Below are 19,303 nucleotides of genomic sequence, written 5' to 3' on the forward strand. Positions count from 1 at the left end.
CAGGAACAGCCCGCACAGAGGCCCCAAGACAGGAGCATGCCTGGCCTGCTGGGGACGAAGGGGGCCAGTAGGGGTGGGGGGGGGAGAGCAGTAGGTCACAAAGGCCATGGCTACCATGGGGCCTTTGACTGTTACTGAGTGAATGTGAGCCAGAGCAGAGCAAAGAGCAACATGATCCATAGTCATGGCTTATCTCACACACAATTGGAGAGAAGGTCCTTGGATGAAGGCTCTGGCTGATTTTGCTCCTGTTTCCCACAGAGCTTCCCTAGCTCAGCCCCTAAAGTGACAACTGAGAGAATCAGGATTCTCACTACGTTCTGAGGCCAATAACCAAAACTAAGGTGACCGGTGACTTCTAGGCACATTAAGCTGATTTCTACGAGGTGCCTCAATGAAAGTAATTCACCCTAAGATGTGAATGAATGAAAACAAATGTCAAAACCCTCCAGAAAAGCTTAAGAAGGTGTTTATGCATCCAGCAACTAACTGGTAAAATTTCTAGCAGGATAAATTTCAGGCCGTGTATCACATCAGAGAAGAAGGGTGTACAGGGTCCAGTACAGACACAGAGAGGAGGGCTCAAGTTCCAGGTCTCCAGAGGTCCCTCGAGCTCCCATCCCTGACCACTGCCGTCCTCGGCCCAGTTGCCATCTGACCCAGACCTGATCTCAGAGGCAGCTGTGACTCATCAGGCCTTGTATGCTGGGTGTCCTGTCCCAGACGCCTGGTCCTGGACTCAGCCCTGGGATCCCAGCTCACAGGCTGCCAGGCAGGACTCATTCAGCTATCACCAGCTCAGATCTCACAGTTTGAATTTTCAGCAGCCTCACCTCCACTTACAACTTATCACCAGCTCAGATCTCACAGTTCGAACTTTCAGCAGCCTGACCTCCACTTACAACTTTAAAAACAAGTGGACACAAATTGTCTAATTCTACTGATATGAAATTGGTAGAGACAGAAAGTAGATCAGTGGTGCCAGGGGCTTGGGGCAAAGGAGAGATGCAGTAGCAAATGCTTAATGGACATAGGGCTTCTCTTTGGAATGATAAACATGTTCTAAAGTTGATTATGGTGATAGTTGCACAACTGTGAATATACTAAAAACTGTTGAATTGTATACTTTAGATGGATGAAGTGTAGGGTATGTGAATTATAGCTCAATAATGCTGTTACAAAGCAAACAAAACAAATTGAGAAAAAAGAGGCTGACACCCCCAAGATCCAGGGCCAGACCTGTCTGTGCATATCGTGGGAACCAGCTATGGAGGACAGGAGGAAGGGGGGCCACAGCAAGACAGAGGGTCAACTAGGCATAAGAGCAGGTGACCAGGTCACCCTATAGGGCCCTATAGGCTTTCAGCCTGGGCAGTGAGGTGTTTGGCAGGATCACTCGGTCAGAAACCAGCTCACCAAGATTCTGGTGATGGCTTGGACCCCACACACCCCCTCCCTACCAAAGCCCAGAGGGAAGACACAGTCAGGAAAATCACTCCCATTCCTGGTCTCCCCACCACGAAACCAACAGCACACCACACTAAGAACCTTCTGGTAATGACTCATACCTTTCTCAAATCATCATGCTTCACAATCTGCCTGATAGGAATGAATCACGCAGGACCTTACAGGACTGAGGACTGCAAGAGCCCACACATTCCCCAAAACTGCAGTCTCCGTTTTCAATCCAAATGTCTTTGTGACATGCTGAGTGTCACTCTCTTCCCCTACTTGTCACCTAGGAAACTCAACTCTCAGTGGGGACCAGGGTGAGGCTTCTTACAGCAACTTAGAGGGGTCCTGAGATACTCACCCTTGACATCCAGGTGAAGTTGACCCAGGAGGCCTTCCAGGCCCAACACTCATTGTAGCAGCATCCAAAGCTGTCACAGATGCACAGACTAGGGTTCCATCCCCAGCATGAGGCCCTGGGCAGGTTACTCACCCTGTGGGAACACTACAGGGAATACTCTGTATCGTGTCCCCAATCTTAAGGGGATGAGAGCACAGTTGTCAAAATGTTTCAGAGGAAAACAAGCAGAGACTGGTGATGACTGACATGGGGCACTGGGGGTGACACAAAAGGAGAATGTCTCAGACTGCTGTCTAAAGTTGGGCACATCTTTAGGCTTAAGAAGTTCTTCATGCCTGGCCAGCGTGGATCAGTGGTTAAGCATCGACCTAGGATCCAGGAGTTATCAGTTGGATTCTTGGTCAGGGCACATGCCAGTTTGCCTCTTGATCCCCAGTTGGGGGCGTGCAGGAGGCAGGTGGTCAATGACTCATCATTGATGTTTCTAGCTCTCTCTCCCTCTCCCTTTTCTCTGAAATCAATGAAGATTTTTGGGAAGAAGAAGAAAAAAAAAGCTCTTCATAATTAACATCCATATCATATAAAAAAACTGTTACAATAAAGGAAAAAGGGAGCAACCCCAAAGAAAATCGGGCAAAGGACACAATTTTCTCATGAAATTTGACTGTAGCCAATAAATATTTTTAAAGATGCTTAAATTTGCAATTAATTGATGGAATGTAAATTAAAGTATCAATACAAGCTTTTTTATCCAACAGGTTAGGAAAAAACTAAGAATGGTGAAATCCAGAGCTGAGGAAAGTATGAGGAAAGAGGCCTTCTTGGGGCAGTTGGGAAACATTGGTTAAAACTCTGAGATGTGCAAACTCTTTGACCCAGTGATTCCATTTGGAGGACTCCAGCCTACAAAAAGAGTCACAAATTTACACAAATGAATGCATGCATCCAAGGACAGTCGCTGTGGCACTCTTTTTAATAGCAGAAATCTACAGACAACCCACTGTCTTCCAACAGAGGAACAATTCATTGAACAATGACGCGACCACATAATGAGACACTACACTGGTTTAGGAGGAAAAGTCAAAGAAATACGCTAATGGCGATGCCATTTGGAGAATGGGATTTTAGGAGGAGACTTTCATTATAACTTTGTGTTACGTTATAATATAGAAAAATCAAGAAAAAAATCTGTCATAGGAAACGAGCTGCTGAGGTGATGGTATGGACCCAGTTAGGTAAACTATAAAGCCATGCATATATATGCATGTACATTAACTGTATAGAAAAGGATCCAAAAGGGTACGTATCTATACCTACTTGCTGTGGTTTAACATTTTTACGAGCATCCTTAAGCAAAACGTGTTTAATTTTAAAAAGGAAAAAAACCCAAGGTAGGCTGGAGTGCATGCTGGAGCTGGCCAATGCTGTCCTGTCCCGGTTTCCCACTGGCTGGGGGCCTCTTCTAAGCAGCACCCCTGGCTCCCACCATCACCCCAGCTCCTTTCTTCACCCAGATCCCTGCTCTGGGCTCCAACTCCATGTGACCAATCACCTTGGCAACTGCCCTTTACCTCCACAAAATCAAATGCCACTCCGGGCCCTTCCTCCTAGTTTCCTATCTTAGCACACGAGAGCCCACCACCCACCGTGACACTGACCCTCATCCCTGACCCACATCCAGACTGGCACCAAGTCCTAAATCTCTCTCAGACACACCTTGGACTCACCTCTACCTCCCCCAGCCTGTGTCACCCTCCACACTGCAGCCCAAATGGCAGCCTGAGAAGAGGGAGTTAATTCTCAGTTACTTTCTGCTTCGAATCTTCACTGCTGTCCACTGACCCCAAGACAAGGACAATTCCTTCACAAGGCCTGGAACACCCCTGCCCACCTCCCAGCCTTCACCTTGACCCACCGCAGGTCCCAGAGACCACACAGGTGAGTCCCACCTTCTGAAACCCTCTTCTCCCTCTCTCTTCTACCCCATGGTACCCAGTTAACTCTTAGTCATGCTTCAGCCCTCAGCTTGGTCCTCAATCCTTCCGTGAAGCTAATTCTGACTCTCCCCCTAAGGGTTTCTGCTGTTCAAGGCTTTCCTAATACCCATCCCCTGGCTTCAAAGAATTCCTGTTTGCAATTCAGTATTTGTGTGATGTTAGATGAATGCCCGTCCCGCCCCAGCTCCGAGAGCCATGAGGGTGAGAACCATCACCACACCCATATGCCCAGCACAGCACATGCAGCCGAGCTGGGCGCCATGAGTTCCGCCTGATCAAACATTCAAGCAAATGTTCCTGGACTGCACAGAGTTTTAAACCTTCCTATTTTGCAATTTGGAAATATACACGAAAGCAGAAAGTGGACAATGAATCCCCATGTGGCCATTATCCAGCTCCTATAACTGTCCACATGCTGCCATTTTCCCTTCCATCCCTCAAACCTTTTTTCTTTTTTGTTTTCTTTGTTCTACTCACAAAAACTTCCGTATGTACACAGACACACTTTTACACACATAAACGCATTTACGGGAGGAGCTCTGTGTATCAACTCAGAAGAACACACACAACGAGAGGTCAGCGAACAGGGCACTATGAGCGTCACCAGGGTCGTGTGCTTCCCACAGGCTTGGGTTCTCAAGAAGCTGAGGCTGGACCCCCTCAGAATAGGGCCTTGAACCTCAGGTGGTAAAGTTATTTGGCTGTGAGCCGAGTCTCTCCCGGCACGCTGTCACACCCTTCCCGACATGAACAAACACAAAGAGAAGAGTCCCACAGAGTCACCTACTTGGCTGAACTGTGCACCTGGTCACCCTCTGGGAAGCTTCCTTCGCGGGTATTCTCCTCCCCTACACAAAGCGTGCCTGCGACACAAACCGAGAATGACAAAAACAGGAAAGCCCGATCTTGCAGAGACTGAGAAGCCAAGGTCTGTCCGAAAATGGGGCCTAAACTCATAACCCAGATCCCAAAGAAAACAAATGATGCCATAGTTTCTGTGTCTCCTTTGAACCTAAAAAATACAGTCAGGAGAGTAAAGCAGTTACAAAGAGGCACTGCTAGCACTCGCTGATCGTACAATGAAAAGGGACAAATATGTTTATCCTTAGAGTCACAAATAGTTTCACAGCTGTTCATTTTGGCAACCACCACCTTGGAGGCGAGAGGGCTTGTGGCACACGTCTTCATCGCCACCTCAGGCAAAAATCCCACATGCCAAAGGGACATCTTTGTTCGAAGGAAAAATTGGTTTAAGTAATAAGATTTTTTAATACCCAACATTTAGAAGCACATGAAAGGTTAAAAAAACTCATTAATAAATTCAAAGATTTATTAGTGCCAATGCCCTACCCACTTATCAATCCAGATCACATGACTGCTTCCAAATAACTCTCTAGGACAGATGCAGTGAGTAGGACACTGCAAGAATAACTGTGGGGAAACCAGGTGGATGAGTGTGTCCCTCACCTATGGCCCACACTGAACCAGCTACCCCAGCCTTCCCTCTCCTCCAGCTCCTCCTCCCAGTGGTGCCCCAGGCTCCCCGATTGCTACCTGTTCTCCATCTCCACTGCCATCAGACCTGAGAGACTGGGAAGCGAGAGGCAATCCATAAGATCGGGTAATGGAAGACAGGTGGATGTCAGCCTTCCTGGAATAAGCCCTCAACCCCTCCAGCAAATTCCCATTTCAGTTATATCAAGTTCAGCCCCTTATTTAGCATGAACAACAAGAAGGCTGAGAGAAGGCTTGCAACCTTTTAAGGGTGTCAACCCTTAAAGTTCATTTTGGCTACTTAATTACCACTGTTCATAGTAAGATCTCAAAGACAAATCCAATAAGGGGGGATGTGCCTAGTGGTTAAGAGCTGAGGTTCTCGGCCCAACATACTGAATTCAAAATAGGGCTCTGCCTCCCACTGACCAAAAGATCTTGGACCATTAATTGCACCTCACCCCAACCTCACGCCACCTCACCCCAACTTCATTCCTCCTCACCCGACCTCACTTCAACCTTATTCCACCTCTCTCCAACTCACTCCAACTTTACTCCAACTACCCCAACCACACTTCATCTCACCCCCAACCTCAATCCAACCTTACCCCCAACCTCAATCCACTGCATCCCAAACTCACCTCTTCACCAACCTTACTCCAATCCACCCCAACCTTATGCCACCTCCCCCAACCTCAATCTACCTCATCCCAACCCCACTCCAACCTTATTCCAACTTACTATGAAGCACTGTGTTTATGATACACTCAATAAATATCAACAACTATTTTTATTAGCCTTTAAAGTGTTTAAATTTAGTTAAAAATTATGATTAAAAACTCCAAGATTACTTATAAATTACCTCTGGACAAATTGTTAATATTATTTCCTTCTTACAAAAACACAAATTTGTTATTGACATTGATCTGACTGGAGCTACCAAATACTTCTGGGTTACAGCTAAAGAAAAGAAAAAATCCTTTAGATAACTGTGTATCCTCTGGTAAGATAACTAATATCATCTATGCCTTAATCTTCTCAACTATAAAATGAGGTAACAATTAGCCTAGTCTGAAGAATAGTTTTGCTGTTATGCACCTAACAAATACATGATATTCTGAAAACATACACCTGTGTACTGAGAGAAGACAGGCTCCTGGCAGAGCTTCACAGGCCTGAGGTCTCCCAGGAGACCCTTAGGCTCTTGGGTCCATGTAGCACAGGGGTCGGGAACCTTTTCCTGTCAAGGGCCACTTGGATATTTATAACATCATTCACAGGCCATACAAAACTATCAATTTAAAAATTAGCCTGCTATATTTGGTCAAACATTTAATTAACTCATCCCTAGTGTGATGGCTGGAACTGCTTCTCTTTGGTGAGGCCTTGGCAGGGCCACACCAAATGATTTAGTGGCTGTATAGTGTACATGGCCCAAAAAGGCCGGACATTCCCCACCCATGATGTAGCTAAACTCACAGAGTCAGCTCCTTCTACATACAGAAATGGAAGCACACAGGTAATCGCCAAAAGTTATACCACCAGGGGAGAGAGCTTAGAGAGGGTCCCGTCCCAAATTATCATGTTGAACACGGCTTTGCCAAGGCTGTTCAGACACATGCCAGTGCTCTGTTCCTGCCAGCCAGCACACTATCGCCAGGCAGCTTCCATCTTACCCTCCAATGGGGGGATTCTCACTCACTCAGTGCTCATCTAACTCTTTTCCGGGACCTTAATGTGGATGACAGCCAAATCTACACCTTTAATTGGGCCCTTTATTTTTAGCTTACCCTGAATTTTCTGTGTATTTTATACAGCAGCAGTCCAGCTGAATCCTTGGCACCTAGAACAAGGGAAGGTGCTAAGTAAATATTTGTGGAGTGAACCACCCCAACATCATGAGGAAGGTATTGCCACCGTATTTTACATGTGAGAAGACAAGCTCACCAAGGCTAAGAAAACTGCCATTCTGCTTAGCTAGTAAACTGCCCTTAGGTATCTCCCCTGGGATGTCACCAGAGCCCCATGTACCCTTCCCAGCATCCTCTACTTCCCCCCACCTTTTCCCACACCACTCTTCTTCCCGAGCTCCCCATACCCATGCAAGCCTTGCTCCTGCCGCCACTGCCCAGTTCCAGCCCCCACTCTCCCACACCAGCACTACCTGCTACCACCTCTCCCTACTTCTGCCCTTTACAATTGTTCTCCATGATGCATCCAGGTAGGAGGTCCAAAGTCAAATTTGAACGAGCCCTACTCCCAGTTGGGTCCTTCGATGGCTCCTCAACCCCTAGAGAATAAAACTGAAGTCCCACCTCCATTTCACACTGCAGCCATCTAATTCTACTAGGTCATCTACTCTCCAGCATCTGCTTCCAATGCTCTAAGCAGATCACAAATGGCTCGCCTTCCTGCTCATGCAATTTGAGTGCCCACATTGCTAGGAACTCCTGTTTCCCTGAAGCTCACGCCTCCCTCCCTTAGGGAGCCTTCCCTGCCTCCACCCCCACCTGGCTCAGGGAGGAATATCTGTAATGCTCTATGGCACATGGATAAAGATATAATCATCTAGTTGTGTGTCAATCTCCTCTATTCAACTACAAACAATTTGAGGGCAGAGACTAGGACTTTTTTTAATCTTCAGATCCCAGTGCCTGGAACAAGGTGACCTTACTTGGTAGAAAATCAAATGTCTTAATGACTCAATCCCCAGGGGGGGGTTTCCAGACCCAGGAATCATCCTAGACTTGGCTGTGGTGGGGAGCCAATGAAGTCTGTCAATTATTATCTCCAAAAATCTCTCTGAAATCCTGCTTCCAGCCCCAGCCCCACTGCACTCCCAGGCTCAGACCTTCATCACTCCAGGGACTATGAGATTAACTTCCTTCCTCCAACATCCCCTTTGTACAATTACGCTTCCTGTCTGGTTCCTGACAGAGCTGCTTCACTCTAACACACATCTGATATTAGTCCCAGGCCTGAAGAGCCTCCGCAGCTTTTTACCGCCTGCCGGGGCTTTCAAGACCCTCCACACTCACCCTACCCCATCCCTCAAGCCTACCTATTGCCTCTGCCCGTGCCCAACACTAGTCTGGCAGCCATTCCCAGAACTCTCCAGACGCATCAGTGGCCTGAGCAGGCTTTTGGGCATTCCCATGGTCAAGAGACCCCCACTTCCATCCCATCCTTCCAGGCAGTTAGAGGTCATCTCCTGGGTGAAACCCGCACTGGCTCTCCCTCCTCCCACGCAGGAGTCCCTCACTCCTGGCTTCCACTCTGTCCTCTACGGCACTATCAACACTACTCATCTCACCGCCAGGCCTCGGGCGAGGTCCCGGCCACCCTGTCCCTCATGCCTTCCCGCAGGTGAACCAGGCCAGGCACACGCTGCCGCACCCCATGCAAGCTGTGCATGAGTTAGTCAAGCGGCCAGCCCGTTTCCTTCCATTTACTATGTGCAGCGCTGAACGCTTGCGCACCCTTCTCGAATTAACAATGGGACCCATGGGCTCCAGGAATATGACGTGCCTGGCCCAAAGCCACGGTGTTGGACACAGCTGGGACCTTGCCCGACCCATCAGATGTCACATTCACCAACGTTAAGCAAAAGCCCAGCGCTTAAGGCGGCGACGGTGGGCGGAAGGACACACAGGGGCTTCGAAGTGGGCGCCAGCTGTCCTGCGGCTCAAGTCGGTCCGTGTGTAGCTCTTCCGCCGCGGAGCCGGGGCCGCCTTTGGCTCTTCCACACTCGACTGACGGGAACGATCCCCTCCTTTCCCGGCCCACACGAGAACTTGAGGGGAAAGTTGCTGTTTACCGGTGCACGCCCGCAGGAAAAGCCAGGCCTCAGCCCGCCGCGCCTCAGCCCCGGGGGCAGCCCGCAGGCTCCCGCCACGCGCGCCGCCAGTTGTGCGCACCCGCCGCGCACGCGCACGCGCACGCGCACGCGCCGCGCACACACATGCGCGGCCCCGGCTCTGGCACGCGCCCCGGGCCCTGCGGCCGCGGCCTCGAGCGCTGGAGTGCCTCACGGCGTCAGGGACTCGACCCCTGATCCGGAAAACGCCGGCGCCCCAGGCGGCAGGCTTCCCGCGGGAGACCCGGAGGCGAGAGGTGACCGCCCCCTCCGCCGTCCCGCGCGCGGTTACTGCACGACCCGAGCGCCCGCCTAGCGTGTGGCGCTGGCACGCCTGCGGGCGGTTTGCGGCTGCGGAGGGCGAGTCCGCGCGGTGCCTGGGAGGTAGGGACGCGCGGCGCTCCCCCCACCCCGCGGTCAAAGTGTGTGTGAGGCGCTCAGGGCAGGCGGACATGGCCGCCGCGACGTGTACCTTCTCCGTGCCCCCTCCCCGACCACGGACTCCCTTATCCGTATAAATTTCAACCGGACACGCAGCGGAAATGACGGCTCCGTGGGTAGTTCGCGTTTGCCTCTCCTACGTAGCGCTGGGCGTGTGCCCTCGAGCCAGAGCCCCTGAGTCAGGGTCACAGCCCCGTGGCTCGCCAGTCCTGAGCGCTCAGGCAGTTGACCTTTTCTGAGCCTCAGTTTCCTCAGCTGGAAAATGGGACTAGTGACTGCACTTCACAGGGAGTGGTGTTGTGAAGATCGACGGAGTTTACATTAGTAGAGAATGAGATTGGAGCTTAGAAAGCACTATATGAGGGTTTGGTGGTGTTATTACGGTTTTTATTAGAGCTGTGTGTTTAATGGGCCTTTTCCTGTTACCATGGAATTTATGAATCAGGGCACAAAGCTGACCTAGAGGCATTTAGTGTCCTACCCAGTAAAGAGCATGCCTTACATATAAGCACCCAGCGCTCGTTAAAAGGCTGCAGAACCAGACCTGCCAGAAGAGAGTATGGGGGAATTTGGGGAATGTGATGGGAATATTTCCTGTCTTGATTGTGGTGGTAGATTGCATAGAATTCTACATCTAAAATGGTGAGTGTTACTTATGTAAATTATACCTCAGTAAAACTGAAGACAATTTTGTAAAAGACCCCATTAAGAAAATGAAAGGCAAGCCACAAAATGGGAGGAAATCAAAACACATATCTGATAAAAGATTTTTATCCAAAGTAAAGAACTCAGTCTTACAATAAAACTACAAACAGAGCAGATACTTCACCAAAGAAGATGTACAAATGGAAAATAAGTACATGAAGGAGGCTGGACCATCGTCAGGCACTAGGGAAACACAAAGCCACAGTGAGACACCAGTAAACCAGTACACATCCACTCAAATGGGCAAAATTTTAAAGACTGACAACAGCAAATGCTGCTGAGGATGTAGAGCAACTGGAATTCTCATACACTGCTGGTAAGAGTGAAAAAGGGTGCAACCAATTTGGAAGCATTTTGGTGGTTTCTTAGGAAGTTGTCACACACCATTCAACCCAGCACTCCCACTTCTAGTTACTTACCCAAGAGAAATGAAAACATTCCATGTGAGACTTGTACAAAAATGTTAATAGAAGCATAATTAATAATAGTCAAGCCCTAGCCAGTTTTGCTCAGTGGTTAGAGCATTGGCCTACAGATTGAAGGGTTCTGGGTTCAATTCTCAGTCAAGGGTGTATACCTCAGTTGCAGACTTGATCTCCGGCACTGGTCAGGGCAAATGCCAGAGGCAACCAGTCGATGTGTTTCTCTCACATCCATGTTTCTTTCTCTCACACACTCTCTCTGAAAAACAATGGAAAAAATGTCCTCGGGTGAGGATTAAAAATAATAATAATAGTCAAAAACTAGAAACAACTTAAATGTCTATCGATTAATGAGTAAGTAAAACAAATTGTGTTAAATCCATACAATGGCATACTATTCAAAAACAGAAACTACTGATACATGCAGCAACATGGATGGGTCAGAAATTGGTTAGGCTAAGTGGAAGAGCCAGAAAGCAAAGGCTGTATATTGTAAAATTCTGTTGATAATGAAATTCTTAAAAGGCAAGACCATTGTTGCATAAAGCAGATCAGTCATTAGAGGTTGGGAGTGGAGGGAGAGGACTGACTGCAAAGGAGCACAAGGTGAACTGTGCGCGTGGTAGGAATGTTCACCATAATTGTGGTGGTGGTGGTGGTGTTTACAGGGCTGCACAGTTGTCAAAACCCAACTGAATTGTACATTTAAAATTGGCAAACTTTGTCGTAAGTGAAGTATACCTCAATTTTTTGAAAAGCCAATTAGTGTTGGCTTGAGAAAAAACTACAAGCAGTAAAAAAACTACAAGCAGTGGCCCTTTGGGTATAGATATCTTTATTCTTTCCCCTAATTCAGCTTGCATGACCCAAGATCAGAGAAGTGAAATACTAAGAAGGGGATGGAGGATTGTGGATCCAGAGGCAGCCACACCCACCCTTTCTCTTGTGCCCTATGTAGTATACCCAGCTGGTGACGGGAGTGGGCAGAGTGTCATCTTGTATTTGAGATTGAACTAGATGGACTTTGAATAACTACTAGGAATTGGAAAGTTAGGAGATCTGCCCAAAATATGATTACAGGGAGGTGTGGGAAATTTGACAGGGATTGATTGAAGGCAGTGATTAGAGAAAGCAATTTATACCTCCCAAAATGAGATAATTCAATCACTTGATTGCATTTGTCATTAAATTAGTATAATAAACCATCTACAGAGCATGTAATGCTGTATTTTTCATATGTATATAGGTGCTGCCACAGTTAATAAAATACAGAATTACTTAAAATATTTCTGAACTCATATCTTTGTCAGTATGTACTTTCTTGATTAGCAGATACTGAAAGTGTAACTGCTGTATGTGTGGGTCTGTAAAAAGGAGCCCTTGGTTCAAGGGCGCATTCCTGCAGGAGAGCCATCATAGTCCGTTGGGAATGAGAATGAGAGTGGATCCTGCTGGAGACTGGGGATGTCAAGCAGGAAAGAAACCCCAGGATAGTGCCCTGTTGTGGACATTACAAATGAGCTTGTCAAGAAGTGGGGAATTTGGGAGCCTGGCTCTAATTCTGAGCAGAGCCAGACCTGCTGTCCTACCTGTGGGTCCCAGACAGGCTGACCAGTCACTGAGGCAATCCAGCTGTATCCCCCGTACCCAAAACACTGGAAGGTGCTCATAAATATTTGCAGTAGATATCCCCATTTTGCAAATAAGGAGACAAGCTCACTGAGGTAAAGAGAATGGCACTTAGGTAAAATGAAGATTTTTATCAACTGACCTTAAATGAGAGAGCTAGATGACCTGGGCGGGCACAGTGGAATGACATGAGCCCTTAGGAGCAGCAGCCTAAGGCAGAATAGTCACAGATGAATTGGGAGGGAGGAGACAGAATGGATCAGAGGGAGTCTGAAAAGAACTCAACCTGCCATTGCGGACTTCAAGAGGGCCATGAACTGCTATAGAACTCAGCGGCCTCTGGAACTGGGAGCGACCTCTAGTCGACAGCCAGCAAGGAAGCAGGGACCTCAGTCCTGCAACCATGTGGAACTGAATTTTGCCAACAGCCTGAAGGAGTGTGGAAGTCGATTCATCCCCAGAGCTTATAGAATAGAATTGGCCCTGCCAACATCTTGCTTTCGGTCTTGTGAAACCCGAAGCTCAGAACCAGCTGCACCTTTTAAGTGTCCATGCTTTTTCCAGATGTCTCGCATCTTCATTTGGATCCCCAATTATTATGACACAACAGCTGTAGTTGGTCACACTGATTCAAGCACTTGTCACCATTTGTTTTATTATGGATCCTAAATACATGATATCTTCCTATTAATCTCATTCATATCCCTCACAGTTATACTGACAGCCTATTTTATGTGCTGGAGGTTTATGGGTACTCGTTTCCATTCTTTAGTTTAGCAAACACTGGGGTTAAGTATGTGGTGCTTTCCTGGACCCTGAAGCTACAAAGATGACCAGTCCCATTCTGGACTAATGGAGGATAGTAAGTGGCCAAGAGCGAAGGGCTGGTTAGACCGACTCTGCCACTCCTAGCCCCATGATGTGTCACAGTGTCCTCCCTCTCTACAGTGGGTGTACTGATGGCTGAGCCCAAGGGTTACAGTCTGTGACTTTGTGATTTATAATAAGAAATATATATATTTGATCTTCCTCCCTGTTCCTGGTACAGAACCCTTGGAATTTCCTAAGTGAGGAGAGCACTAAAGATGTCTTTTGATGGAGGTTGGTTGCCAGAACAAACCATGTGATTAGAGGATTGGAACTTTCTGTCCCATCCCCCACCTCTGGGGAGGGGTGGGGAGAGGACCTGGAGATTGAGTTCAGTCACCAAAGGCCATTGATTTAATCAATCATTCCTATGCAATGAGGTCTTCATAAAAACCCAAAGGACAGGGTTAGGAGAGCTTCTGGGTTGGTGAACATGTGGAGATTTGAGGAGAGTTGTGTGTTTAGAGGGCATGGAACTCCATATCCTTTCCCAATACCTTGCCCTATGCATATCTTCTATCTGGCTGTTCTTGAGTTATGTATTTTTATGATAAACCAGTGATCTAGGAAGTAAATGTTTCTCTGAGTTGTGAGAGCCACTCCAGCAAATTAATCAAGCTTGAGGAGTAAGTCATGGGAACCTCTGATTTATAGCCAGTTGGTCAGAAGCAAAGGTGACAACCTGGACTTGTGATTGGCATCTGAAGTGGGGACAGTTTTGTGGGACTGAACCCTCAACCTGTGAATTTGATGCTATTTTCAGGCAGATAGTGTCCCAGAACTGCTCAGTGGTGGGGGAAAAGCCCACACATCAGAATTGAGAGCAGAATTGGAGAGTCGAATATGTCCAACACCCTCAGTAGTGCCAGGTACACCACAGCTGTCAGGTGACTATGTTTGCTGCTGCTGTCGTTACATCACTAACTGGTCAGCTTGAATGGGTTTTGTCACTGTGCTGATGACACCTGGGACACATATAACCACCCACTTGGCAGGTAAGTAAAGGAGCTAAAAGCGGGAGATGCTGAGCCACACCTGGCAAAGAAACGAGGAAAACAGTGCTGGTTCTCACCACTCCCGAAGCCAGGGGTGAAAGCAGAACTTGCACTAAGAAAGGTGTGACTTCTTCGTAAAGAGCATAGCATTTGCTTGTGGACAGTGAGCTGGCAGGGGCCTCTAGCTGGGGTCATATCTGGTGTTGCCTGTGGGGTTCCCCCACCTCCCAGAGCTCATTTCAATAGACCCAGAGAGCAAGAGGCAAGGTTAGCCTGAGTGATGGATATGTCATCGCACCTTCCTGCCTGTTAGATTAAGGCAGGGGCCCTCCTCTGCCTTTGTGCATCCAAAGCTTGCCCAGCGCCAGGCCCAGTTCACATACTGTTTCTCCTGAGAAGCCTCCTGCTAGAGTGGCACTCACGGCACTGTGAGAAACCTCCAAACACTAATTCCCCAAGTCCTTTGCTCAGCTCACCTGAGGATAGTGTCACCCTACCTAGGGTGTCAGAAGTCTGGAAACCCAGAACTCTACCTCCCACTGTTCCCTCCCTCCCCATCCCTGCCCCGGTGTGGATTCTGGGCTCCACAGAGGAGAAGAGCTTTATCGACTTTTCTGTTCGGAGGCATTTCCCATGCTAGCACAGGATGTTTGGGAAGGGAGAAATACCTCCACCATGGAAAAGACAATGTGTCTCTGGCATTTGCTTTGGACCGGAGGGCCTTAGGCTGCGCGGTCCAGATAACCTTCACCAGCAAACAGCCCTGTAGAGCAGGACGACAGGGTGGGGGAACCACCATCTCTCCACTGTCCAGGGGCATGGCTGTCATCACCCATTCCTCAGCCAGAAGCAGCCACCCCTTCTTGGCTCCCCAGCACATCCTGCCAGGTGGCCCCCTGCCCAGACCTCTGCAACAGTTGGCTGATGAATCTATGGTGTAAGCTAAGCCAGTTGCCCACAGCTGGCTTCCAAGCAAAATTTGCTTTTGATTTTATGCTTATGTTCTTAAGCCCCAAAGACTACCGGTTTAGGGAAGGACCGTGTCACTCTGTGACCTTGGGAAGATTGTGGCAGCCTTTTTGACTCCAGGTTGCAGCTCTTGACTTCCTTGGATTATAGTGTTCTCTTCATCTTGTTGGCAGTCAGTTGCCAGGGCGTGCTTCTCTGGAGGGACATGGCGAGGGTGTGGTCCAAGCTAAAGGAGAGGCCCTGCTCAGTGGTACCCCTTCTGAGGTGCCAGGCTGCCTGGTGCAGCCACAGCACCTGGCTGGTGGATGGCAAATAGGTGGGGCCAAGCTGGCCCAGGCACCAAGGAGGCAAGGCAGGGTTGTTGGCCAGTAGCCCGCTCATACTGACTTCCCTAATACTTTTGTTTGCATTTGTCTTATTATAAAGATAACAGCTGCATTTGAGGAAAAAAGTTCAAACTATAAAGTAAAAACATCAAAGTTTCCCCATCTCACCTCAGTTCTCTCCCCGGAGGTCTCCTCTCTTTTTCATTTCTATTTCCAGTTTACTAGGGTTACCTCCATAACTCTAAAGCATACACCCCGTGTCTTGATTTCTCAACTGTAGACAGTTTCTCTTGGCTCTGTTCTATGAAAAATGTGAAATGAACACATTTATATGACCTCTCTTCCTCTCAATCTCCCAACTGGTTTGTTATTACTTTTAATCCTGCGAATCCAGTGCTTCCAGGGCCCTCTGAGCATTTGCCTCAAATGCAGATTCCCAGGCTCTGGGCAAAATTATCAGAATTTGTGGTGGTGTCTAGGACTATGTTCTTGTAATAATCACCTCCAGTTAATTCATATGTTACTACAGTTTAAGAGCCATCATCCTAATGTCTCCCTGTATAACTAAATAAATCTCTTATCAGTTTGGATGGTTTTGTATGCTCTATCAGATACCCAAACAAGGAGTGATGTCAACAAGAATGGAGGTGTAAGGAATTCCACATTCCACCCTTCCATAAAAACAATGAAAACATAGACAAAAATTATCAGGATCAACTTGTTTTGGACTCTGGAAATTAACCAAAAGCTTGTGGTAAACTGGGAAAGATTTATTCAAGAAAAACAGCTGATTCTCAGTAAGAAATAAAGGCTGAAATCCTCCCAAATTTGCTGAATTTTAGTTATTAATTAAAAATTTCTAACAAAGAAAAGCCCAGGACCAGATGGTTTCACTGGTGAATCCTACCAATTGTTTAAAGAATTAACACCAATCCTTCTGAAACTTTTCCAAAAAAATAGAAGAGGAGAGAACACTTAACTCATTCTAAGAAGCCAGTTACCTTGATACCAAAGATAGACAAAGACATCACAAGAAACATACAGATCCAAGATCCCTATGACTGTAGATGCAAGAATCCTCAACAAAGTGCAAGATCAATACACAGAATCAGTTACACTTCAGTACACTTGCAGTGAATAATCTGAAAATGAAATTAAGAAAACAATTCCATTTACAATCGCATCAAAAAGAATAAAATACTTAAGAATGAATTTAAGCTTAAAATAAAAACAAGTACACAAAACCACAAAACATTGTTGAAAGAAAATGGAAAGATTTTGTGTTAAGGACTAGAAGACTTAATATCAAGATGTCAGTACTTCCCAAATTGATCTTCAGATTCAATGCACTCCCTATCCAAATTCTAACTGCCTTAAAAAAAAAATAAACAAGCTAATTCTAAAATCCATATGGAATTGCAAGGGATACAGAAGAGCCAAAACAGTCTTAAATAGACATATAGAACAGTGGGAGAGAATTGAAAGTCCAAAAATAAGTTCGTTCATTTACAGTCAACAGATTTTTAACATGGCTGCCAAGACCATTCTATGGGGAAAGAACAGTCTTCAACAGATGGTGCTGGGAAAACTGGATACCCATATACCAAAGAATGAACCTGGACCCCTACTTCATGTCATATATGAAAATTAATTCAAAATGAACTAAGTACCTTAATGTAAGAACTAAAACTGTAGTGCTCTTAGAAGAAAAGATGTGAAAATTTGAATGACCTTAGTTTAGGCAACATTTCCTTACCTATGACACCAAAATCACAAACAATCAAGGGAAAAATAAACAAATTGGGCTTCACCAAAAATAAAAACTTTTGTACATCAAAGGACATTATCAATAAAGTAAAAGACAACTCACAAATGGGAAATATTTGCAAATTACATATCTGATAAGGGTTGAATATTCAGAATATAGAAAGAATCCTTACAACACAGCAATAAAAAGACAACCCAATTTTAAAATGGGTAAAGTGCCCAGCCGGGCGTGGCTCAGTGGTTGAGCATCAACCTAGGATCCAGGAGACCGAGGTTCAATTCCCAGTCAGGCACATGCCTGGGTTGCGGGCTCGATCCCCAGTGGGGGGCGTGCAGGAGGCAGCCGATCAATGACTGTCATCATTGATGTTTCTATCTCTCTCTCCCTCTCCCTTCCTCTCTCTGAAATCAATAAAGACTTTTTTTTAAAAAAAATTAAATTAAAATGGGTAAATAGGTAAAGTATTTGAATAGACAATTCTCCAAAGATATACAAATGGCCAATAAGAGCATGAAAAGATGCTCAACATTATTAGTAATTAGGGAAATGCAAATCAAAACCACAATGATATACCACTTCGCATCCACTAGGATGTGTATAATTTTAAAAATTGACAGCAAGTGTTGATGACGATGCAAAGAAACTGGAACCCTCATACACTGCTGATGAGAATGCAGAATGGTACAACCACTGGGGAAAAGTTTAGCAGTTCCTTAAAAGTTTCCTTAAACATAGTTTCCATATGACCCAGCAATTCCACATCTAGCTGCTCAAGAGAAATGAAAATATATGTCCACACAAAATCTTGTACACAAATGTTCTTAACAGCTTTATTCACAATAAAATGGAAACAACCCTAATGTCCATCAAGTGATGAAAAGATAAACTATGGTATATCCATACAACGGAATGTTATTCAGCCATAAAAAGGAATGAAATACTGCCCTGGCTGGTTTGGCTCAGTGGATAGAGCCTCGTCTGAGGACTGAAGGTTCCCAGGTTCGATTCTGGCCAAGAGCACGTACCTCAGTTGCAGGCTTGATCCCCGGCCCCAGTCGGGGTGTATGCAGGAGGCAACCAATCGATGGGTTTCTCTCATATCAAGGTTTCTCACTCTCTCCCTTCCACTCTCTGTGCAAAGCAATGGAAAAATATCTTTGAGGGTTAAAAAAAAAAAAAAAAGAATGAAATACTGATCACAGGCTACAAATAGATGAACCTAGGAAACATTATGCTAAGTGAAAGAAGCGAAATACAAAAGGCCACATATTATATGATGCCACTTACATACAATGTCCAGAACAGGCAAATTCATAGAAACAGAAAGTAGATTGGTGGTTGCCAGAGCTTTATTATTATTTCATGTTATCAAGGTTTCTCATGTTTGCCTTTGTTCTCTCATTAGTTGGATTCCATCTGGGCTTCCTGGTTGGCTGAACAGTCATCACAGTGGCTGGTGTGGGTTTCTCTCATGGTCACACTGGCCTGCTGCTCCCAGGGAGTTGAGCTCTGAGTGAGAAGGTAGCTATGGGATGTGGTGGTCCTGCTCTGTCTGATGCACAGTGGGGGCTGCTGGCAGGAGCTGCACCACACCATCTAAACCCAGAGCACTTTACCCTATGCAGCAGTGAAAATAAGCAAAGTGGAGCAACACACATTTGTGTGAATTTTACAGATACAATGTCAAGTGAGAGATACAAGACCCCATACTGTCTGTATGATTCTATGGCAGACTGGAAAAAATGCAGAAATATCCAAAGATATCTCCTAGGGCACTCTCTTCTTTTCACAGCTTTTATTGTGAAAGATAACATTCAACATAAACAGACAGCTTCACAAATTATTATAAAGCAGACATTCATGTAGTCACTGCATATGTCCTTTCTACTCACTTCTCTCCAAAGATAAAGGCTAGCCTCACTTTCATGGTAATCACTTCTTAGTTCTTCTTTATAGTTTTACTATGTGTGCATTCCTAAATATAGGGTTTAATTTTGCCTGCTTTTAAACTTTATAGAAAT

General features: G+C 46.3%; 1 protein-coding gene across 1 annotated transcript in view; it reads left to right on the plus strand.

Annotated features, from left to right (window-relative positions):
* The first annotated feature begins 9,236 nt into the window (after positions 1-9,236).
* The window catches only part of UFD1 (ubiquitin recognition factor in ER associated degradation 1), a 68,319-nt gene continuing 58,252 nt past the window's right edge, over positions 9,237-19,303 (plus strand). The window contains exon 1 of the mRNA XM_081122848.1: positions 9,237-9,544. The gene's annotated coding sequence lies outside the window, so the exon portion shown is untranslated. The remainder of the gene's footprint in view (positions 9,545-19,303) is intronic.

Source organism: Miniopterus schreibersii (assembly GCF_964146895.1).
Source record: "Miniopterus schreibersii genome assembly, chromosome: 20".
Taxonomy (NCBI): Eukaryota; Metazoa; Chordata; class Mammalia; order Chiroptera; family Miniopteridae; genus Miniopterus; species Miniopterus schreibersii.